This window comes from Macaca nemestrina, chromosome 19 (assembly GCF_043159975.1).
Source record: "Macaca nemestrina isolate mMacNem1 chromosome 19, mMacNem.hap1, whole genome shotgun sequence".
Lineage (NCBI taxonomy): Eukaryota > Metazoa > Chordata > Mammalia > Primates > Cercopithecidae > Macaca > Macaca nemestrina.
In genome coordinates, this window is record NC_092143.1 from 13,005,781 (window position 1) to 13,028,131 (window position 22,351).

A 22,351-nucleotide genomic window follows, 5' to 3' on the forward strand; every position below is an offset into this window, starting at 1 on the left:
CGCTTGGCTCATTGCAGCCTCAACCTTCCACACTGAGGTTATTTTTTATCTCAACCTTCTGAGCAGCTGGGGCTACCAGCACATGCCACCATGCCTGACGACTTTTTATTTGTTTATTTATTTTTTTACTTTGTAGAGATGGGATTTTGCCATGGTGCCCAGGATGGTCTTGAATTCCTGGACTCAAGTGGGAATATGGAGATCTGATGTAGATTTCTTGTCTTTTAAAAATTTTCAAAGAAAGCCTGAAACCTTTAGTTGTTTCTGGCAGGCAGATATCTAAAAAGTTATAAGCCAGGATTTCTGGCATTTGCCATTGAATTATATAAAATAGTATTATATATTCCCCAGCCACTTACTTGCACTATTCTTGGAGGGTTAGCAACACATAGAACATGGAGAAAGATGGCTGAAGTCATGCCTTCTCCCACATGGTCTGGCATTCTTTCCCCTGTTGATGTCTCACTGACTAATTTATAAAAGGCTGACATCTGGCTACCCTGGTCACAAAACTACAGGAAATACATTTTAGCCAGTTGCTTGCATTTTTCTCCCTTGGCTCATATCTTAACACTTTTAAGGAAATTTCTGGGTTGCTTAAATAAAAAATAAATGGTCAAAATATTTGGAATTTGTTTAGGATAACCTTTGACTTAGCTATGCTCTTCTAGGTCTTAATAAAATTAACCAGGGTTAAAATAAAAGGGCATTATCTTCTCAACACACGCCCCCTGCAAACCAGCCTTTCTGAACATAACGAGTTGCAATCACCACAAGAAATCTCTGTCAAATTGTAAACAAAAAGATTTCAAAATAATTTTCTCTTAAAATCTTGTTTGCTCTGCTAACTATATCAGTAGTTAATATTGCTGTCCTTTCTAAAAACCACTTTCTAATAACAGCTAATATGTTGTGCCAAGTGACGTGCCAAGCTCTGTGTGTCAAGTAAGTGCTAAATGTTTTGACCACTCGGCCCGTAACTGAATAACCAAATCCATGAGATGAAATGCAATGAATGAGGCTAACGTTACTGTATAATGATAAGATAGAGCTCTATTTTCCTCTTCTTTACATGGTTGAGTTTTTCTTGTCATTATTCCTAAGGCATTGTTAAAGGGAATAGTGTAAGTTACTTTTATTGAAAGAAGAGGATAATGAAGATGAAGGAAAATGTATTGTCTTATCCCAACAGAAAGGAAGAGAATGCATGCTATGATGATGAAAAGTGTTATTAAGGTTACTTGAATAAAGATCATCTGCCATCAGTTTAGCTTTTCTTCAACTGAAATCTAATAAAGGACACAGCAGAAATCAGGCTTTCTGTAGAATATAATTAAATAATTCTATCTCTCAATCCTACTTAAAATCAGTAATTTTTTAAATAACATATTAAAACAATTGGCTAATATAAGGAAAGTTTCATTTAGTATGTGCAATGTGGGATAAAAGTGATTTTATTGCTAGGGATGACACATTACATCTCAAAACACATGTATGGATTACTTTTTGAGAAGATATAAACTAGAAATTTTAAAAAAATCAGACTAAGTAATCATAATATTAAGATTGTATAGCATTGAATATCTTTATTAATGTTCTGCATTTGTTCTTAGATTATGTAAAGATTTGTGTTTTTTACCTATTATTCCCTTATGCATAATATAAAACATTTAATTCATGAGATACATGTATCAAAGAACAAAAAGAAAGACATACAGATGACAGAAATAATATTCAACTTTTTAAAGTTAAGAAAAAAATTTCATTATGAGTTTTATGACATATTCATTATTTTATGTATAATAATCCACCTAAATAAACCACTTTTCAAAAAATACTAAATTTTTTCAATCTCAGAAATATTAGTTTATCACATAATGACACAGTCATTTGTTTTTAGTTGTACACATACATGTCTATCATGCCATCATTTGCCTGCAATCAATTTTTCTCCCGTTACAACATGAGGGAAGAGGATGGAAACAAAAGTGGCCTTGTCTAATCTTCTTGCAAACTTTCTAACAAACAGCAAGTTATTGATAATAGAAGAGGTGCAGTTTTTATCCATAGAATTGTTTTAGCAGGATGGCCCCTTTATTGGACTGGTTATGGTAAACAAATGTAGAGTTTATGGTTTTATAGGACAAGGCTCCTTGGAAAATGACATGTAAGCTATATGCTTATGTAGATGGAAATGAAGATTTCATAAAATAGAATGCTGCCTTTCACCCAAGGTGATGGGACATATGATTAGAGACCTCATTTTTGAACCTCGGACCAAAAGCACAGGTGGAATGTGAGGCGAAAGGACCTATAGAGCCACACTCAATGTCCTAGGCCTCCTAGCTTGCTTGTGAGACTCCTTGTTAGTCGTAAATTATTAGTAAATAGGATTGAAAAAATTCTCAGATTCATCTGCATCTGGTTTGATTATCTGATCTTTGTGTTAATGAGCACACACACATCCACACCAGCTCTGGTCTTCCCAATTTTCTGTTTCTTCTATGATCTTTCTTCACTTTGGTTGTCTTTCATTTTATGCTGAAGCATTTTTAAAAAGCATTTTAAAACTGGTTGGAAATATTTATGTATTTATTTATCTGTTTAATTTGAGACAGGGTCTCACTCTGTCACTCAGGCTGGAGTGCAGTGATGCAATCACCACTTGGCTCACTGCAGCCTCAACCTTCCACACTGAGGTTATTTTCCATCTCAGCCTTCTGTCAAGCATTCCCTGAGTTTTGGCTATTTATTCACATGTAAGATGAGGACATCTTAAAACTAACTCGGAACTTGGTCTATATGTGTGGTGCCTATTCACTTGTGAGCAATGCATTAGGGTGATTGGTGGGATTTTCTCTTGTGCAGGTTATGATCTTCCTGCATCTGCACGCTTCAGTCCCAAGAAGTCTCCTATCTCCTACAGAACACATAATTTGGCCATTAGTGTTCTAAAAATCATGTGCAGGAAATGGGAATATAACTTTTCCATATAAATTTTACCTAGTTCCTGTATTTTCACTCTCTCTCACACACACACATACATTCACACACACACTCTTACACACATATCTTCAATGGTGTTTACTCTCTCTAAGGCCAGAGAACATAATAAAAAACTTCTCTAGAGCATAGCTTGTTCCAGGCAGTAAGAGGAACCAAAATGAGGGAATGAATCTGCAAATTTATCTTTTCTTTGGATTTTTTTTCCTAATCCTTCCATTTTCAATCCTTTTCCTCTCCCTCCCCTCGTAGGTATCTTCAATTCTGGAGGTTTTCATGGGAACACAGGTGGTGTATAGTCTGTTCTCACATTGCTATAAAGAAATACGTGAGAGTAGATGATTTACAAAGAAAAGAGTTTGAATTGGCTCCTGGTTCTGCTGGCTGTTCAGGAAGCATGGTGCTGGCATCTGCTTGGCTTTTGGAGGTCTTAGGAAACTTTCAATCATGGAGGAAGGTAAAGGGGAAGCAGGCACATCTTACATGACCAGAGCAGGAGGAAGAGACAATAGGGAGAGATTCCACACACTTTTAAACAACCAGATTTCATGAAAACGCCATCACGGGAGTAACACTAAGGGGGTGTTGCTACACCAGTCATGAGCAACTGCCTCCGACAATCACCTCCCACCAGGCCCTGCTTCCAACACTGGGGATGACAAAACGACATGACCTGTCGCGGGGGGACACAGTTCCAAACCAGAGCAGACAGAAATCAAGTTTCTTCTTGTTGAGTTACTTTCCTGAAATCATACATTTCAGCTTTTCCTGGCTTATTGAGAAAAATTACAACTTGCCCATCTGCTTTTCAGCTTTCAAATTATAATTTGTCTCCTTATATATATCTTTTGGGGTTTATGCCTTTTAAATCATACTATTATTTTTAATCTGAAAGTATAAATAATAAAAACAGGTGTTCTTGAACATATGTATTGTTCATTTTTCATAGCAAATTCCAAGGATCAATTCCAAAAAGTTTAATTATGAAGTTGAACAAAACATAGGTGAATTTTAAAGGATTTTGGTATTTATTGAGAAATTGTGCTATAGGTAATAGCCATAAAGATGCACTTCTACCAGAAATACGTTTATATCATTTTCTTTATACCCTAAGATTCTAATCAGTAATATAGTTTTGACTTTCAAAAATATATCTAATAATTAATTATTTTGGAGTATATATTAGATGCCAAGGACTGTTCAAAATGTTTTCTTACTATTAAACAAACTTTACAATAACTCTGAGATAGGTACTATCTTTAATGCCATTTTGTAGATAAAAGTGCTGAAGCAAAATTAGGGTAAGCAACTCACCCGTGGTAATAAGCTGAGAAGTGGCAGTCAGGGTTCAATGCGGGAATTGCAGCTGCTTTCAACTATTGTGCTAGGTTGCTTCTCCTACAAAGTAACACATACAATGTATTCACGCCATGGCCTAATTGATCTTAGCATTACCATTTCTGCCGAATCTTTGTTCATATCTACCGAGCATGTCTTTATTTATTTATTTAGATGGAATTTTGCTCTTGTTGCCCAAGCTGGAGTGCAATTGCGCGATCTTGGCTCACTGCAGTCTCCGCCTCCCGGTCCTGCCTCAAAATCCCGAGTAGCTGGGATTACAGGCGCGCGCCACCACGCCTGGCTAATTTTTTGTATTTTTAGTAGATACAGGGTTTCAGCAGTTAGCCAGGCTGGTCTTGAACTCGTGACCTCAGGTAATCCGCCCGCCTCGGCCTCCCAAAGTGCTGGGATTACAGGCGTGACCCTATGTCTTAATCTTTTAAATCTTCTCTTATTATTTAACTTGAGCAAGTCTATTGTTGAGGGCATTTCTTATTTTGCCTTTTCAATGCATGAGAAAGCTTTCCAAAGATAGGTAGGAGAAACTCTCATCTGTCACTATGGAAGTGAAAAATGGGTAACAATTCCTTGCTCTGTCCCCTAATCAGTATGACATGGGCAAGGAATAGGGACACCCATGGATAGAGGAGCTGGAAACAGCAGGGTCTATTCTAGGCTGGTTATATCCAGTGCATTCTGTGAGTACCTCTTGGTCTTGCTTCCTGCAATTCCGTGAACACACTTCTGGCCTTCTTGTTGATTTTAAGAGGCACTAAATAGCCTTCTGCTAAACTTCATGCTTCAGTTAAACTGAATTTAAACTGCACTTGTTTCTTTAATGTTACTTTTGGAACCAATGTGAGAAAATTTTTAAATAAAAATGTGTTTATTTATAAAAGTTTTCACTCCTGAAGAAATTTTAAAAGGTAACAATCTAAGCATGTATGACCAAATTAAGCATACTTACTAAGCTTCATTTCTGTTTCAGAGTTTATTTTTAAGAAATAAATTATTACAGATATAACATGCCTCCTTTTAAAATCTTATATGAATTCTTTTCTGAAATTGGTATATTTCATGTATATGATTTTTTAAAAAAACTTTTATTACCAACATATATATCCATGTAACATATATTATTGCTTTGTGGGTTTAAACATTTGCATTAAAATATCATGTTGTATATCAGTTTTCATTATTTAATATTGGATTTCTGAAATTCATGCACAATATTACATATAGAACAATTTCATTTATTTTTAATGTTACATAGTTTATTTTTTACTAAATAATAAACCACAGTGTGTTTATATAGTCCCTAGTAAGACTGGATAATGGTTTCTTAGATGCTGTTAACTCTTTTAAATATTATAAACAGTCCTATAATATCTACTTGTGCATGTATGAACAAATGTTCCTGTAGAGTAGACATCTATATTTGTAATTGCTGCTCTTATACTGTCTACTACTCACTGGGTATTTACACATGGCTCTTCTAAGTAATTTTATTTAAAGTATATTTCCATGATCAGTCTCATTTGCCAAGTCCCATATATTGTAATAATTGATATAATAAAGATAATTATCTTAATAATGTTAGTAGTAAAATTTTATTGTCTTATTGTTTGTCAAGGACAGAGCATTTCTAGTTTATTAAAAATATATTCTTAACTTAATAATTCATCTCTGATATATCCCAGAAATCTTTCTGGGTTTCATTACAAATATTAGCTTTTTTCCCTTATGTTTATCACATACACTTGGACACTTGTGATACATTAAAATTAATTTAGAAAACTACATCTTTACAAGATTCAGCCTTTCTATCTAGGATTATAAGTAGGCCTCTTTAGCATTTATCTTGTACTTAGAAGATTTACTGAACTTTCTGTACATTAATTTCTCAATTAAGTCCATTAAAATTTTTGAGTCTGTATTTAAAATGTTTTCAAGTAAAAAGTTAATTTTCTTTTCCCAAATTACAGCATTCATTTCATATTTATTTTATTGGTCAGAGTCATAATAACAACTTTTAAAAATATGAAGTATGATAATATCCTTTTTATAATCTTTCTTGGAATGTTTCTAGTATGTTTTCACTATCAGTTTAACATTTAAATTTAGAATATTTCTATTTATAGATGCACAAATATATACTAAACACTCCACTCTCTTCAAAACTCAAGACAAACTTGTTCCCTTTTCTAAATTTGTTATTTCCAAAATTATACCAAATAAATTTTGAAATAGTATTATATAGAAGAAAAAACAGAATTTCATAACAAAATATGCATATTGTGGTCGTTTTTATGTCTTCAATTTTTTAAATTTTCTTTGTTTTGATAATAAAGTTATGATTTTACAGTAAACTGAATGCCTTACCCTGTTTTCCCTAAATAGAACTGAATAGTCTTTTGTTGTATACAAAGAGCATAGTATCATTGTTGAGTTATCGTTATATGGCTATTAGACAAACAAAATTAATGTAATCAAATATAAATAAATAATTAATATACAGTGATGCTGCTGAGATATGAAAAATTTTACTTAATAAATGACTTGGCCCACCTGATTGCTATGATTAACTACTGATGCAAACAAAATCAATTATTGATACAAATAAAGATTAATACCACTCTCTCCCCTAGTAGATGCAACTTTTTGGTTATATCAGTTGGAAAATAAATAGTACAGAATCTGCACTTTTTCACAATTATTATTATTTAGCTTGATAATAAAAAAAAGGCTGAATTTTAGGAAATTTTGTTTTCACTCACATAGGGATTTCTTACCAATACAGCCCAGCAAATTGTCAGTCTGCTGCTAAATATGATTTTTCCATGCCTGTTAGATGATGTGTATCATGTAAATCCCCTTAACACGTTTACAAATAGCACCTTGCTTATTTATTCTGTTATATTTTACAATTTTTCAGAAGGGGTTTAAGAAAATAGAAATGGATTAATTAGACTCTGGATTCATGCATGGACAGACCAAAAACCATGAAACAAACTCAAAATTTCCAGCCAAAAAATAAGTCAGGAATTACCATCTAGTTTCCAAAACGAGGTAAAAAAATACAAATGTTAGAATCTGGCCTGAAACAGATGTGGTACCTGAGAAATGGGTTTTGCACAACAACAATAATAATAATTTTGTCTAAAAATAATTATTACTGGGTCCATTACACTCTGAAATAGTCAGCTGCACTTTTAAGAGTAGCGAAGTAGTGATTTTTTAAATACAGGATACCAAGGAAAATTCTCTAACAATGTAAAACTTAGTATCAGAATTAGAAAGAATATTTCAATAGATTGGAATAAACAGACCACAACATCAGGGAGAATACTTATATGAAAACATGCCCTCAATGCCTTTATACAGTAGTGACAGATTTGATGGAATTAGTTTCTTTAGTATCAAAACATAAGTTAAAACATCTCAAACATCTTGAATACATATTTATAAATTGTCTTGATAATTAGAATATTTTCTTCAACAATAAATTCTGTTGATTAAATAAATTATTCCAAATGTATTTACTTTAATAACAAACATTAGCTAGCAAAAGAGGATTTTTTATACTAATTTGCATGATAAATATTATTTTATGAATGCTTACACTGTCTTGTATGTTATAGCATCTACCTAAACATCTGGTGAAAATTGCCAAATTGAATTTGTCTGTAGTGTTGAAATAAAACTTCAGTTTTCAGTTGCACCATTTTTATTGTCAAAATACAATGAAAAGATAATCTTGCCAAGTTAAACTAAATCTTTACAACCGACTAGTAAGTAAACCAATATTTATTAAAATATTAGTTTATCCTTTCTGCTGAAAAGTATTTTCTCAGGTCAGCTATTTTTTTGCATCTGAAAGACCTAAACGAATACATCAAGAACTTCATAATTAATGAGGGAACACATTTTAGAAATGAAACTTGAATAATTTCTTAGAATTATATTCTTTTTGAAGTGATACAGCAGGTCTCACGTGCCATTTGTTTCTTGTATTTTATTGGTTTTTAATGTCATGATTCACACTTATAGGAGTCAGATTTATTATTTTAAAAGTTTGAATAGGTTCTTATTAAATATATGAGAAACTAAAAATATATTTGGATAAGTGCCTCTTTGAGGCTTATATCATAAAAAAGTAATAAAACCCAATATTTACAGCACAATGTGTTGAAATAAATCTCAAAATACAAATTTACTCTTTCTGGCTCACAGTATAAAAACCATATAACCATATTTCATTATATTATGCAGTTCTTTAAAATTTTATTAAAGATGCAGTTCTTTAAAATTTCAATAAATTCACAATTGTGTACATATTCTTATGAATCATAACGTAAGTCTATGGTCACACTGCCCTGAAGGTCCCTGATGCCCTCTGAATCATAGCTTAATAATTTCCTCCCCATACCATCTCAAAGCAGTTTAAACTATCAACTTGGTGAAGAATTGCCATTCTTTGTTATTTTAATACCAACAATACTTTCTTGAGAAGGTATTCTATGTTTGTTACTGGTCTTATCTTTTCTCTTATAATATATTAATAAATCTTAAAAATCTATTGTCAATTTAGTCATACAATTTTGCCTTTTAAAATTACCAAGGTTATTGGAATACTTGGAGTAAATATCATTATTATATAAATAATTATTTTGGGACAGGAAAGTCAGGCTTTTACCAAAATATAAAAATTCAAATTTAAAAATGAAAAACTTACCTTTTGAATAAACATTTCTGCCACCTTTCTGACTCAGAAATAATAAGAGTGGAATAGGAAAGTGTTGTGAAAGAAAAAGAAGACAATTATCCTGATAGCAATGGAAGATATTATTCTCACTGTGTTTTAGAAATATTGTTAGATTTCTGTTCAGGATATTTTAGGTTATTGCATTTTCAATATTGTTTTAGTAGATTTTAGTAGATTTAAATTACTTGTTTTCTCAGTTCAATCATGAACACTATATTCAGTAACCCCTGAATTAATTATACTTAGAAGTATAATTCTGCAATTTAGAAAAGCATAAGTGCTATTAGGTTTTGTTATAGCTCAGGCTGCTATAACAAAATACCACAGACTGAGTGACTTAAACAACAGGTATTTATTTATTTATTTATTTTATTATTTATTTAGTTATTTGTTTTTGAGATGGAGTCTCGCTCTGTCGCCCAGACTGGAGTGCAGTGGCGTGGTCTCAGCTCACTGCAACCTCTGCCTCCCGGGTTCAAGCAATTCTCTTGCCTCAACCTCCTGAGTACCTGGGATTACAGGCAACTGCCACCACGCCCGGCTTTTTATGTTTTTAGTAGAGACGGGGTTTCATCATGTCGGTCAGGATGTTCTTGAACTCCTGACCTCGTGATCTGCCCGCTTTCGCTTCCCAAAGTGCTGGGATTACAGGCGTGAGCCACAGCGCCCAGCAGTTATTTATTTTTCACAGTCATGGAGGCTGAGAAATCCATGATTACGGTGCTGGTAAATTCAGTTTCAGGTGAGGTAAAGATACACTTACTGGCCTGAAAAAGGCCGCCTTCTCACTGGGTCCTCATATCACAGAGAAAGAGAGAACATTGGTCTCTCTTCCTCTTATTATCAGGGCATTAATCCCATCGTGCTGTCCTTTCCGTATGACCTCATCTAAACATAATTACCTTCCAAAGACCCCACCTCCAGCTACCATCCTATTGGGAGTTAGGACATCAACACATGAACTTTAGGGAGACACAAGCATTTGGTCCAGAACAAAGGCTAAAGAGAATACTATACTTAATATAACATTCATTAATCATAGCATATTGAGGGATAAGAAATATCTTTTGTCAATATCGGCAGTCATGGGAATCAGGAGAACTCTTTCCTATTAGTTCTGCTGTATTGGGTACTCACATTACTTTTGTAGTCCTCAGCATCATCCTCTGTAAAGCTGAGGGATGAAGTAAATTACATCAAGGTACTTTTCAACTCTAATATTTATGGGCTTGGAAAACTTTATATTGACAATTTTTACTTTTTGTCTTAGTCTGGATGTTATTAAACATATTTAAACATCTTGCAATTTTGAAAGCCATAAATTACACACACTAAAAGCTTTGAGTTCCTGAGATGAACCACATTTTGTTTTTTCTTCTCATTTTATTTCTTCTGTTCTGATTTTGCTTCCTAAAACTTAATCCGTATGCTATTTAATCCAAATTTTGAACTACTGTATGTAGATATAAACTATTAATTAAACTTTTTAACCATTCCAATGTGTTTCTGTCCACTAATAAACACAGTATATTTCCAATATCTAATACTTATTTACAAAGGACAAGCATTTCTTTTCCCTTTAAATCATAGCAAGTAATGCTTGCCAGTCTTAACACCCAGAATGTCAGTAAGACTTGTAGAGCCAACAGTCATGGCAGCTGTCAGCTTCAGAGCAGACGAGAATCAGTCTGTCACGAGACTTGAAAACTTTAGACATCACCACAGTTAATTTAGCAGCCATGACCAGTATATCAAAAGTATGTGCTACAATAAAACTCACCTTTGTTTCACCATGAATATATAAACTAACAGGGATTCAAATCTAGTTTCTTGTTATTTTTGCTAAAGTAACACTCCTTTTGCTATGCCTCTGTCACTAAGAATGCAGGCTTATTTACAAATTAACATTGTTAATTTACACAATTCTTCTTTATAAACATTGCACATTCTTCTTTATGAACTGATGCTGGTATTTCTTTATTTTGCCAGATAACTTTAACAAGGTGGAAGTTATAGGACATTAGAGCCATGCTCATGCCTATGTCCTATTGTGGCCTGTGCAATATAGATATGATTGTTCTCAGGACATTTCAGCTGCTCTTTCATTATTGGGAGGCTCTTGACTGAGTGTTTAAATGATTACAGTTGAACACAGAGGAAAAATAGATTGTAGAAAATACACACTCTCTGCATGGGTTCTACTGATCCCTTGTAAAATACTCTGATTCCAGAAAAAGATTAGTTAAATTGTAATTTGTGAAAATGTTATAACTTATTTGTTGCTTTTTCCAGAGCTATTTCTTTAATATGGGAGTCTGATCTTAGCAATTTGGAAGACTGAGGTGGAAGGATCATTTGAGGCCAAGAGTTTGGGATCAGCCTGGCCACCATAGCAAGACTCCAACTCCTCAAAAAATACATTTAGCCAGGCATGATGCCATGAGCCTGTAACTCCACCTACTTAGGAAGCAGAAGCAGGGAAACTGCTTGAGCCTAGGAGTTCAAGGCTGCAGTGAGCTGTGATCATGCTACTGTACTCCAGCCTAGGAAACAGAGTACGAGCCTATCTAAGAGTAAATAAATAAATATTGAAGTCTGAAAACATATACAGATAGAAGTATATTCTGATGTGTGTGTGTATCCTTTTTCCTATGAAATACCTTTCTTTATAAATTTTCAGCTATGGTATTTATTTTAACTTTTAAAAATCAGAAGTATATTCTGATGTGTGTGTGTGTGTATGTGTGTGTGTATATATATATCAATTTATCCTTTTTCCTATGAAATCTGTCTTTATAAATTTTCAGCTATGTTATTTAAGTTTTTTAAATACAGCAATTACTACACCTACTATTAATTTTATCATCTTATAGGCAAGTTTATAATTTTTCAATGTCACCAGAAGATAACTCTATACTATTACCATATAAACACATTACACCAGTAGTACAAACATCTTTTATTGTATTTTAAATATATGAGCCGATATTAAAGAATAATTATCTATATCAAAGATATTCTATGTTTATGGTTTAGAAGATTTAACATAGCTAATATGACAATGTCCCCCACATTAGTTTTTGTATTCACCAACATCTCTATCAAAACCTTAACTGACCTTTTTTTATTTTTGCAAAAATTGACAAGCTGATCCTTAAATTTATATGAAAATGCAAGAAACTCAGAATAGCCAAAGCAATAATAAGAAAGAATCAAATCTGAGGATACTTTTCCTAATTTTAAATCTTACTACATTTCTTAACTTCAAAGCTTACTACAAATCTTCAGTAATCAATGTTGTATTGTACTAGAATTAGATATATATAGACAATAGAATTGAGAAACGAGAAATAATATACTTTTATATTTATATACTATTATACTTATAGTCAATTTATTTTTGACAAGGGTGTCTAGACAATTCAATGGAGAAGAATTTTTTTTCCAGCAAATGATTCTGGGACAAGTGGAAACCCACATGAGAAAAGTAACAATGTTGGACTCCTATCTAATGCTCTGTACAAAAACCAACTCAAATGGATAAAGACAAAAATATAAGATCTAAAACTATAAAACTCTTTAAAGAAAATATAGGTGTAAATCTTTATGACATTGGATTACGTAATTAGTTTCTTAGGCCTGACACTAAAAGCACAAGCAACTAAAAAAAAAAAAAAGATCATTTGGGCTTCATGTAAACTAAAGACTATTGTTCTTCAAAGAGCAGTATCAATGAAGTCAAAAGACAATTCATACAATGGAGAAAATATTTGCAAATTTCATATGAGTCCAGTATATAGAATATTTATAGAAATTGTATATCTCAATAATAAATAGACTACCCAATTAAAAATACATGAAATATTTGAATACACATTTTCCCAAGATGTACAATAAGTTTATGAAGATATGTTCAACATCATTAATAATTAGATAAGTGCAAAACAAATTCACTATGAAATGCCAATTCACAGCCACTAAAATAATTATAATAAAAAAGTTGGTCACTGACAAGTATTGGCAAACATGTGGGGAAATAAGAACTCTCTCACATTACTTGTGGGAATTTACAATGGTGCAATTGGTTTTTGGAAAACAGTGTAAGTTTCTCACAAAGTTAAGCAGACTTAACTGTCAAGATCATCAAGTAAAGTAAGTAAAATCGAGAAAATTGTCACAGCCAAAGAGTAGCCTAAAGAGACACGATAACTACATGTAATGTGGTATCTTAGATAAAAAGACATTGTATTAAAAGCCAAGGAAATCACAATAAAACATGGACTTTAGCTGATAATTGAGAATGAATATAGTTACACCAGATGTGACTAATACACCATAGTAATGTTAACAATAGGGAAATCTGTGTGCCAGGTATATCTAATGTGCTGGAATATGACTGCAGTTTTTCTGCAAATATAAATCTATCCTAAAATTAAAAGTTTATTTAAAATACTCAATAGGAGTAGGGTACAGTAATCCAACCTAATCAAGAGGCTAAGTTGGGAGGATCACTTGAGCTCAGGAGTTCAAGGCTAGCCTGGGAAGCATTGTGAGACTTCATACCTAAAACTAAGAAACAAAACTTATTATTAAGGAAATTCATGGTCAAATACAAAGTTACAAAATGATGAAACAAATTTGAATAAATACTTCATCAAATAAATAGATGCCAAATAAACACAGGAAAAGGTCATCAATCATTAGTTATTAACACAATAAAAACCATAATGAGATACTTCGCACCTTTTAGAATGGCTTGAATTAAAAGCAGACTTACCATATGAAGTGTGAGTGAAAATCTGGGGTAGCTGGACAACTTATACACTACCAGTGGGACTGTAAAATAGTATGAAAACTACAGAAAAAAGTTTGTGATAGCCTAAAAATTTAAATATATACCTCTCATTTGATTCAGCTATTTCATTCCTAAGTATTTACCTAAAAGAAAGTAAAGCATATGCCCATACCAAGATGTGTCCATGAATATGCAAATTGGCTATATTTTTAATGGCCATAACTTGGAAGAAACAACTTAGATGCCTATGAATATTTGAGTGGATAAACAGATAGAGGTATATACGCATGACTGGGTACTACTTGACACCAAGGGATAAGCTACTGATACATGAAACAGCATCTATAAACAATTATAGTAAATGAAAGAAGCCATACCAAAAAATATATATTGTATGATTTTATTTATACAAAAACTCACAAAAATGCAAACTATTGTATAGTAACAGAAGCTCAATCTGTGTTTGCCTGAGGAGGAGAGGTAGGAAAAAAGTGGAAAGAAAAAATTAAGAAGACTAAGAGAAACATTTTGGAGAGATGAGAATTTGCTTATAGTTTTGACTTTAGTCATGGTTTCAAGGAAGTGTACAAAGGTCACAACTCATCATGTGCATTTTAAATATGTGTAGTTTGTTGTATATAAATTATAACTCATTCAAACTTTAAAAATGCTTTTACAATAACATTTAGCAGTTACTATTCATCTCAAATCCATATAGACATTACTCCTTTTGGGTATGTATGTAGAATTTGATTCCAAGTAGTGAAGTTAAATATCAAGACATGCTAGGAAGAAATAATTCCCATGTATTTCTGTCTCACATATTCATTTCTTAGTGTAATTACATTAAGAGATCTGGTTCTCTTACCAACAGAGAAATCAAGATAAATAAAAACATTTTTCTTCTTCTAAATTTTCTTTAGAATAATTTCCTGTGTTGATCTCTTGGTTTCCTAGAGACTGTCAAAATGAAACAGATTCTAAGAAAGTTAAATAAAGATTTCTTTTTATATCTTGAAGAATAAGTAGTCCCTCAGGCATATAAGTTTTAGTGACAAGTAAATTCAGCAATTATCCTTAGAAAAAATTAATTAAAATATTCTTCAAATTACAATGCTAGTGCAGAGTGAGATTATTTAAAACTTTTATTAATATAAATATTGCTTCAATCATTATCAATTTCTTCTTATAAAGTTGTTTGTTGAAAAGTTGATTTATTTAACTTCATCGTATATAAAAATATAAAGTGATATTGAAATGTTGGCAATAGTTTTTTATAGAATTGATTATTTCTGTATATATATATATATTTTTTTTTTTATTTTGCTGAAGTATGAGTACTCACAGTAAACTCTACAGATTTTATACAGTTCCATGACGGTTTTCAAAAGCATAAGGCAAACTATATACATCTGTACCAAGATACAAAACATTTCCATTATCCCAGAAATTTCCTTCATGTCCTTTTCTAGTCAATCCCTTCAAAGCCTAGAGACAGTCACTTTCCTCAAATTTTGTCAGACATTAATTATTCTTGAATAACAGATTAATTTTTATTAATATCTTAGACATTCAAAACTATGAAAATGCAATTTCTCCTAGTAAATCTATTGAGTTATTTTATTCCTTGTTCAGTCCTGTCTTACTGTGTTTTTATCATGAATATGAATTATGAAATTGCAGAAGCAATGAATAGAAAAAATATTTAAACTTATAATTTATGTCAATCTCTGAATTTAAAGATAAGTGAAAGATGATTGCAAATAGTTTTATTTGCTAAGAATAATCTAAGCATGAAAAATAATAAGCACATGAATGCTCCTGTCTGAAAGCCTCTAATTCTTTATGCCTAAAAAGGAAGGTATCATTTTGAAATATAATGATATATGAAATTTGAAATTTTGAAAAAGCACAAGAAAAATGAGCTGGAAATAAAATCCAGTAGCCTCATTTTAGAGTAATGAAAAAGTTCTGTAGAAATGAAAAGAAAAGCTAATGCATACAGAAATTTCATATTAATTTGCTACACCTATGAAAGAAATAGACTTTTAGGTCTTCTGTACCTGTTTGTATGTAAGTATGCTTTTTTGTTTCTTGGTTTTGTTTTTTACATAGTCTTAGAGTAGTTGTTTAGCTCTGGATTTGACAGTTACTGCACTAGATTTCTGATGCAAAATCTTGAAACCCTCAAAGGGATAGATCTATCTCAGAGCCTACTAAACTCTTTAAAATTTGCACATATGGGAAGATGTCTAAAATAAACAAACTCGCCCTACAGTTATAATTTTCTTTAATATTTCTAATACAAATAAGAAACTCTATGTTGTGTAATAACAAAATATTTTATATCCTTGATCTTACTCTGCTACAAAAAGATAAGTTATATCAACTCAGAAAGAAAAATTTGTAGACCACTATAGGAAATATGTTTAATATTTTCAAGTGTGTAGTCTATATTCAATTCAGACATTTTAAAAGCCCAAAACTATTTTATTTTGTTTCTTTCAAAGTTATGACTCATGATAAGTGTAAAGAAGCCTTACTAGAGATACTTTCTCTCCCTATTTTGGCTGGGATATCAAAGGAGCTAGAGATTGGAAAGCTGGTTTTACCCCATCAGTCATCACCTAGTAAAGAGAGTAGACATTAGAGTGAGGATTTCTTTGGAAAAACTTTTCCATGTGTTCTCTGTTCCTAAAGCCCTACTGCCATGGGGAGAAAAGAAGGCACCTTTCCCTTTCATCAGATGAAAGAATCTTCAAGGAAAATACTTACTTCCTGGAATTTTTAGTTGATAACAGAGACAAAATGGCTGTGTTGTAAACCAACTGCAGTACAAAACCTGTAAGATTTATTTTGACAAAATGTACCTGTGATAGGAAGTAGATTCATGTTAGGCTTCCGCCTAGCCAGAAAATCACTAGAGTAATGGTTCTCAAAGTGTGAACCAGCAGCGGCAGCATCCGCTGAGACCTTGTTATTCATGCAAATTATTGACCCCTAGCTCAGATGATTGAATCAGAAGCTTGTGGTTTGCAAGCACTCTGAGTGATTTTGATGCCTGTTGATGTGAGAGAGGTGGTGCTGGTGGAGATAGAGTCTGTGTAAAGAGGATGACCTATGGCCTGAGGCAAAGAGAGGAGTCCACAGCCAGCACCTAGAATATGGATGTCAGAAATCCACAACTGTAAGTTCCCTCAGAGAGGGATCCAGGACTGATAGATCCAACCAGTTGTGATTTCTTCATCTCCTGAGGGAATGACCTCTAGATTACAGTTGCTCTGGATTTGCAAGAGTGTTTACATCCCTTAATGCAGGGCCCCTCAGTCTGACTCAGGACCTTGGTAATGGACATTATTTTTTATTTTTATTTTTTGCTGAATACCCATTAAAACCAAGGTCCTGAGGCACTTTATAAAATACCTAAGGCTGATAAGTTGAAACTGAAAGTGTGGGTAAAGTTCTGTGAATTCTCATACACTAACAGGTGTGAGAGGTACTGGACTAGTGAGAATCTGAGGAGGCAAAAATATAAACAAAAGAAGAATTCCAACTTCTTTCATCCTATCTCCACTGCATGCATCTAAGCCTGAAAAACTCCATAAAAGCATCAGGTAGAAGGTAGAAAAAGACAGAAGTTTTGCTGAACAGGACTTTTAAACTACTAACTCCATTAATATTTCAATCCACTCAACAAATATTCATTGAGTATCTACTTTGTCATATGTACTCTTTGTCAGGTTCTAGCCCACACTGAGATCCATGGGAAGTTGGTGGGCAGGTGGCAGGTAGTTGGAAAAACACCTGAGGAATCATAGGCAGTTGCAACATGGCTTCTCTCTCCAGTTGCGAGGCTTTCTCTTGGCTGCCCGCTCCAGCCACCGACCCTCTCAGCATAGCTTCATGGTTCCTGTTCATCCCCATGCCTGCAGCTCTTCCCTGGTGTTGTGCTCACCATTTCCTGGCTCTCCCTATTTGCCTGCAAGGTGGCCAGCTCCATTATGCACATGCCCTCTCACAGTATCGGTGATATGTTCATGCACCTTACAGACAATAGTGGCTCAAAGCCAGGTATGAGTTCACACAAACAGGTCACATAATGCATGGGATTGTGCACCTGCACTCCAAACCTGCTGTGTCATGCTGTACTGAATGTCTATTTCAACCTATTTTTGATGGAAGCACATTCATTTTCTTTACACTCGCCCCTTAGGCTGAGGGAGTTCTTTTAGTGGGGAGAAGTGTCCACGAGGTGAAACACTGAAACCATAGGCCATAACAACCATACAGAGAACAACAACTTCAGGCTATGGTGGGCAACCACCCCATAGTAACATTACCCTAATGTTGCTCTATACATTGTGGTACCTGTGGTGGGGGCATCAGGTGTATTTCTATCAGCCAGACCTATCCATCATAAATTCTATGGGTCATCCAGGGGTCAGGTATGCCATTAGTTCTGTGGCATTCTCTGTTCAACCCTTGGCATGTTGCATTCCAGGCATCAGCCAGGGGACTCCAAGTCTCTAGCCATGTCCAGTTCTTCATAGAAAGTGGATGTATGTGCCAGGACACACAAAGACAATATATATGTTCCTTGGAGGAGGGTTCCTTTTCTGGCCATTCCTCTACTAATGGTTAATCATGGAGGCCATACATTTAATACCCAAGGACTGACATGTAAGTAATACTGCCAGTCCTCCCCCCAGGGAGTTACAGTGGCTAACCACCTGCAATGGGGGTGTGGGACTTGGAAAGTCCATGGCCAAAGCCAGGTTTTTTGTTCCCCTACCTTTAGGAGTATCAGGGCAGGCAAGAACAAATTGCTGTTTGTTCCCATAGCTGGTCAGAGGGTCAGAGGAGGTCATCCTTCCTCCCATAGGTCTTGCCACGTGACTTGTCCCTACATGGGTTAGTGACCAAATAGCCAATTCTGTAACTTCCAGGTAGTTAACCACAAGGTTAAGCTTTGATAAACTGCCCAGGTATTGATGCAGATAACCATAGGTGTCACCTTCTTGGTGATCACTATTCACACTGCTCTGAATTTAGCCCATTGGCTACTTTGTCCACACTCAGTATTAAACCATATGATGTCAATACTAGGCTGGACTGTGACAGCAGTCCAGGCAGCAGCAGCACCCCAGGTAGACCCATCTGTATACCATGCCCCATCAGGGATGGGGGGGCGCCTTTCCTTAAACGATGATAGCTCAGGGTCTAGAGGTGCCTCAGGCCCCATGGAGTTAGCTTGCATTAGAGCTACAGGTTCCAAGACTTCTTGTAATTCTGCTGCTAAGGGACTTGTGCTCAGTATACTTCACTGTTCTAAGTAGGCACCCCACTTTGCTAAAGTGGATGTCTGTGCTGTCCAGTCTGGGAGGTCATTACCCATGAATGTACCCATCCTGCTATTGGGTAAGTCATCCACCCAATGACTATAGCCCGTCCTGTCAACTCTCATAAGACTGAAGGGCAGCATATGCAGCTACTGACTGCTTCTCTATCAGTGAATACCAGAGCTCAGCTGCCTTCCATAGTTGTGGCCAAAAACCTACTGGAGTTCTCAGGCACGCCATGTGTTGCCACAGGCTCCAACTGAAACCATCTGGTCACATGCACATCCAGCTCAAACTGGTATCCCTGGTCAACTACTGTATAGTTTGTGCCTGCTGAATAGCCTACTTGGCTGCCAGGAAGGTGGTCTCAGCCACATCAACCCAATTCCTGGTAGCCCCCCTTTTTTGTCAACCAGTACACCAGTTTTGTCACCTGAGCCAGCCTGCCAATATCTCAAGTGGCCCACAAAGGTCTGCAGCTGCCTCACTGTGCTGGGTCAGGATTATATCTGAATTTTGTCTATGATGGCCTCTGGTATGACTTTCCTCTTACCCGATCAGATAACTCTCGGTAATTTGGCAGACAATCCAGGCCCTTGAACCTTGGATTCACTGATGGCCCAACCACGTGCTGCCAAATGTTGTTGCAAGAGGGATGCTACTGTTTCTAAATCAGCAAGAGAATCAGAAGTTAACCTAATGTCATAATTATAATGGAATAGGTGCACCCCCTTTGTAGATTTCCAGCTGGCTAAATCCATGGCAATGAGACCATGACATATGGTGGAGCTATGCACATAGCCCTGTGGCAACACTGTGAATGCCCATTGTCATCTTTCCCACGTGCAGACAAACTGTTCCTGGCTCTCTAGAGCAATGTCAATTGAGAAGAATGTATTAGCCAAGTTCACCACATAGTGGTATTGTCTCAATTCCATCATCAAGTGGTCCACCCAATCTGTGATAAACGGCACAGCTGCCAAGCTGTGTAAAACATCCAACTCCAGCATGTATTCAGATTTGGGAGAGATAATACACAGTGTGTAAGTGGGGAGCCAAGCGGCCGATGTCAAGGTGCAAAGATATAGGTTTCACTTTGACTGGCTGGCCTCCATAGCCATCAATGAATGCAGCCTTGCCCGGAAACCTATCTGGGTTCCCATTAACAAGGCTGCAATCTATGCTGGTGGGTACCAGCACCAGCACCTGCTGTACATTGATGGGGGACCAGTGGATTGCCAATTCCATGTGGCCTCCAGTCATCCAGTGTCCCCCAAAGCCAGGCACCTCAGCCAGTTCCCTAATCAAACGCAAAAGGTTCTGGCTGAGAATTTTAGCTGAATAAAAAAGAGAAGACACTAAGAAGAAATATGGAACAGAGAAAGAGAATAAAGAAGGTATGAGCTTGCTACTGCACTCAGACTGGTCAGGAAATATTTCTCTGCCCAAGAAGGCTGATATTTGCAAAGAAACCTAAATGAAGTAACACCTAAATGAATCAAAACGTGTTGATAGCTGTAAGAGTTTGACTTTTATCATCTTTGAATCCCTGGAAAATCAATGAGATTTATTCTAAGATTTTTTTCAAGAGCAGAAAGAAACTGAAAAGTGATTTTAACAGGGTATGTTGGGAAATAGTAAAGTTGTTTTGTATTTAGAATTTGTACAATGGGTGACTTCTTTAATAAAAATGCTACATATATTTAATACACACACATCATTATAACAGAAGCCATTCTCTTCTTACACAAAGACAGTAAAAATATTTTTCTGCTAAGAAATTTTTTCATACCCGTTTTTTGACATTTATGCAATAGGTATACAACGATTTAATCATACTGTTTGACTCAAGTTTGGATTCATTTGAAAATACATATTGTGTACTTACAGTGTTCTCAGGAGGCACTCTGGGTTAAAAAAAAATTAAAAATCCATGCTTTAGTCTATGCTGTCAAGAAACTCATTCACAATGATGGGCACATTTCATAGAAGAAGAATTGGAATGCTTTCATTCGTTACACAATTATTTATTGAATGTCAGGAGTCCTAGAGTAAGATCACACACACACACACACACACACACACACACAAATCGGGTAAGAAAAACAAAGGTTTCTTTCAGACTGACATTATCTCAGCCTTCTAGAAGTTAATAGATAGTGTGTGTGCCACTGGCACTTAGGTACTCAATCAGAAAAAGAGAGTCAAAAATTAGTAATACGAGGTGAATGGTCAGATTAATTAAGATCCCTTAGTTTCTGGAAAGAGAGTTTAAGTGTAAGCAATTTAAGAGACAAGTACAATCTGAGGGAAATTACATTTTTCAGTTTGGTTTCATCAAGAAAATACAAGAGTAGAGTCAATGATTTTCATCTCTATTATGGAAAGATTGTGGTCTTAACCTGTTACATGACAACAGGTATCTGACTTCATAAATCTTTGCAATATAAATACTAAAGAAGAAAAGCAGTACAATGTAGTTATTATGCACCTAAACTTGAGGGTCAGACTGCCTGGGATTAAATCCTAGGGGTTTAATCTACTAATTTTATTTCTTAGTGTTTTCATCTGTGGGTTCTCTATTATAATAGTTTCTAATGCTGAATGTTATTAGAAAGAGAGAATGTGTTAACACTTGAAAAGACCTTTAAATTATATATAGAATATGTCAATATTCCAAAAATACTAACTACTGTTACATAATTGAGAGGATAATTTAAAACATTATAATGAAATAATGCAGTTTAATTGTAATGGAGATAAATAATGTCTAGTTCTGATAAGTGCTATAGCTGGAATCACCATGAAAAGTTCATGACGTCCAGGAAGGGAAGTTTTTCTTCATAAATCTTCAGGAAGGAAACACAAAAGCCTAGAGTCTAACTTGTTGGAGTAAAATACAGGCTACAGAAGAATAACCTCAGCTTTTGTCAATTGAACTGTGGTCCACCACCACATACACAAAAACACTCTGTCTCCTAGTCCTAATCCCAAGACCTCGAGTGTTGATTGCGTTTGGAGACAGATATTGTTAAAGAGGAAATCAAGTTAAAATAAGACATTAGAGGCGATCTAATCTAATCTGAATGATATACCTATATAGAGGAA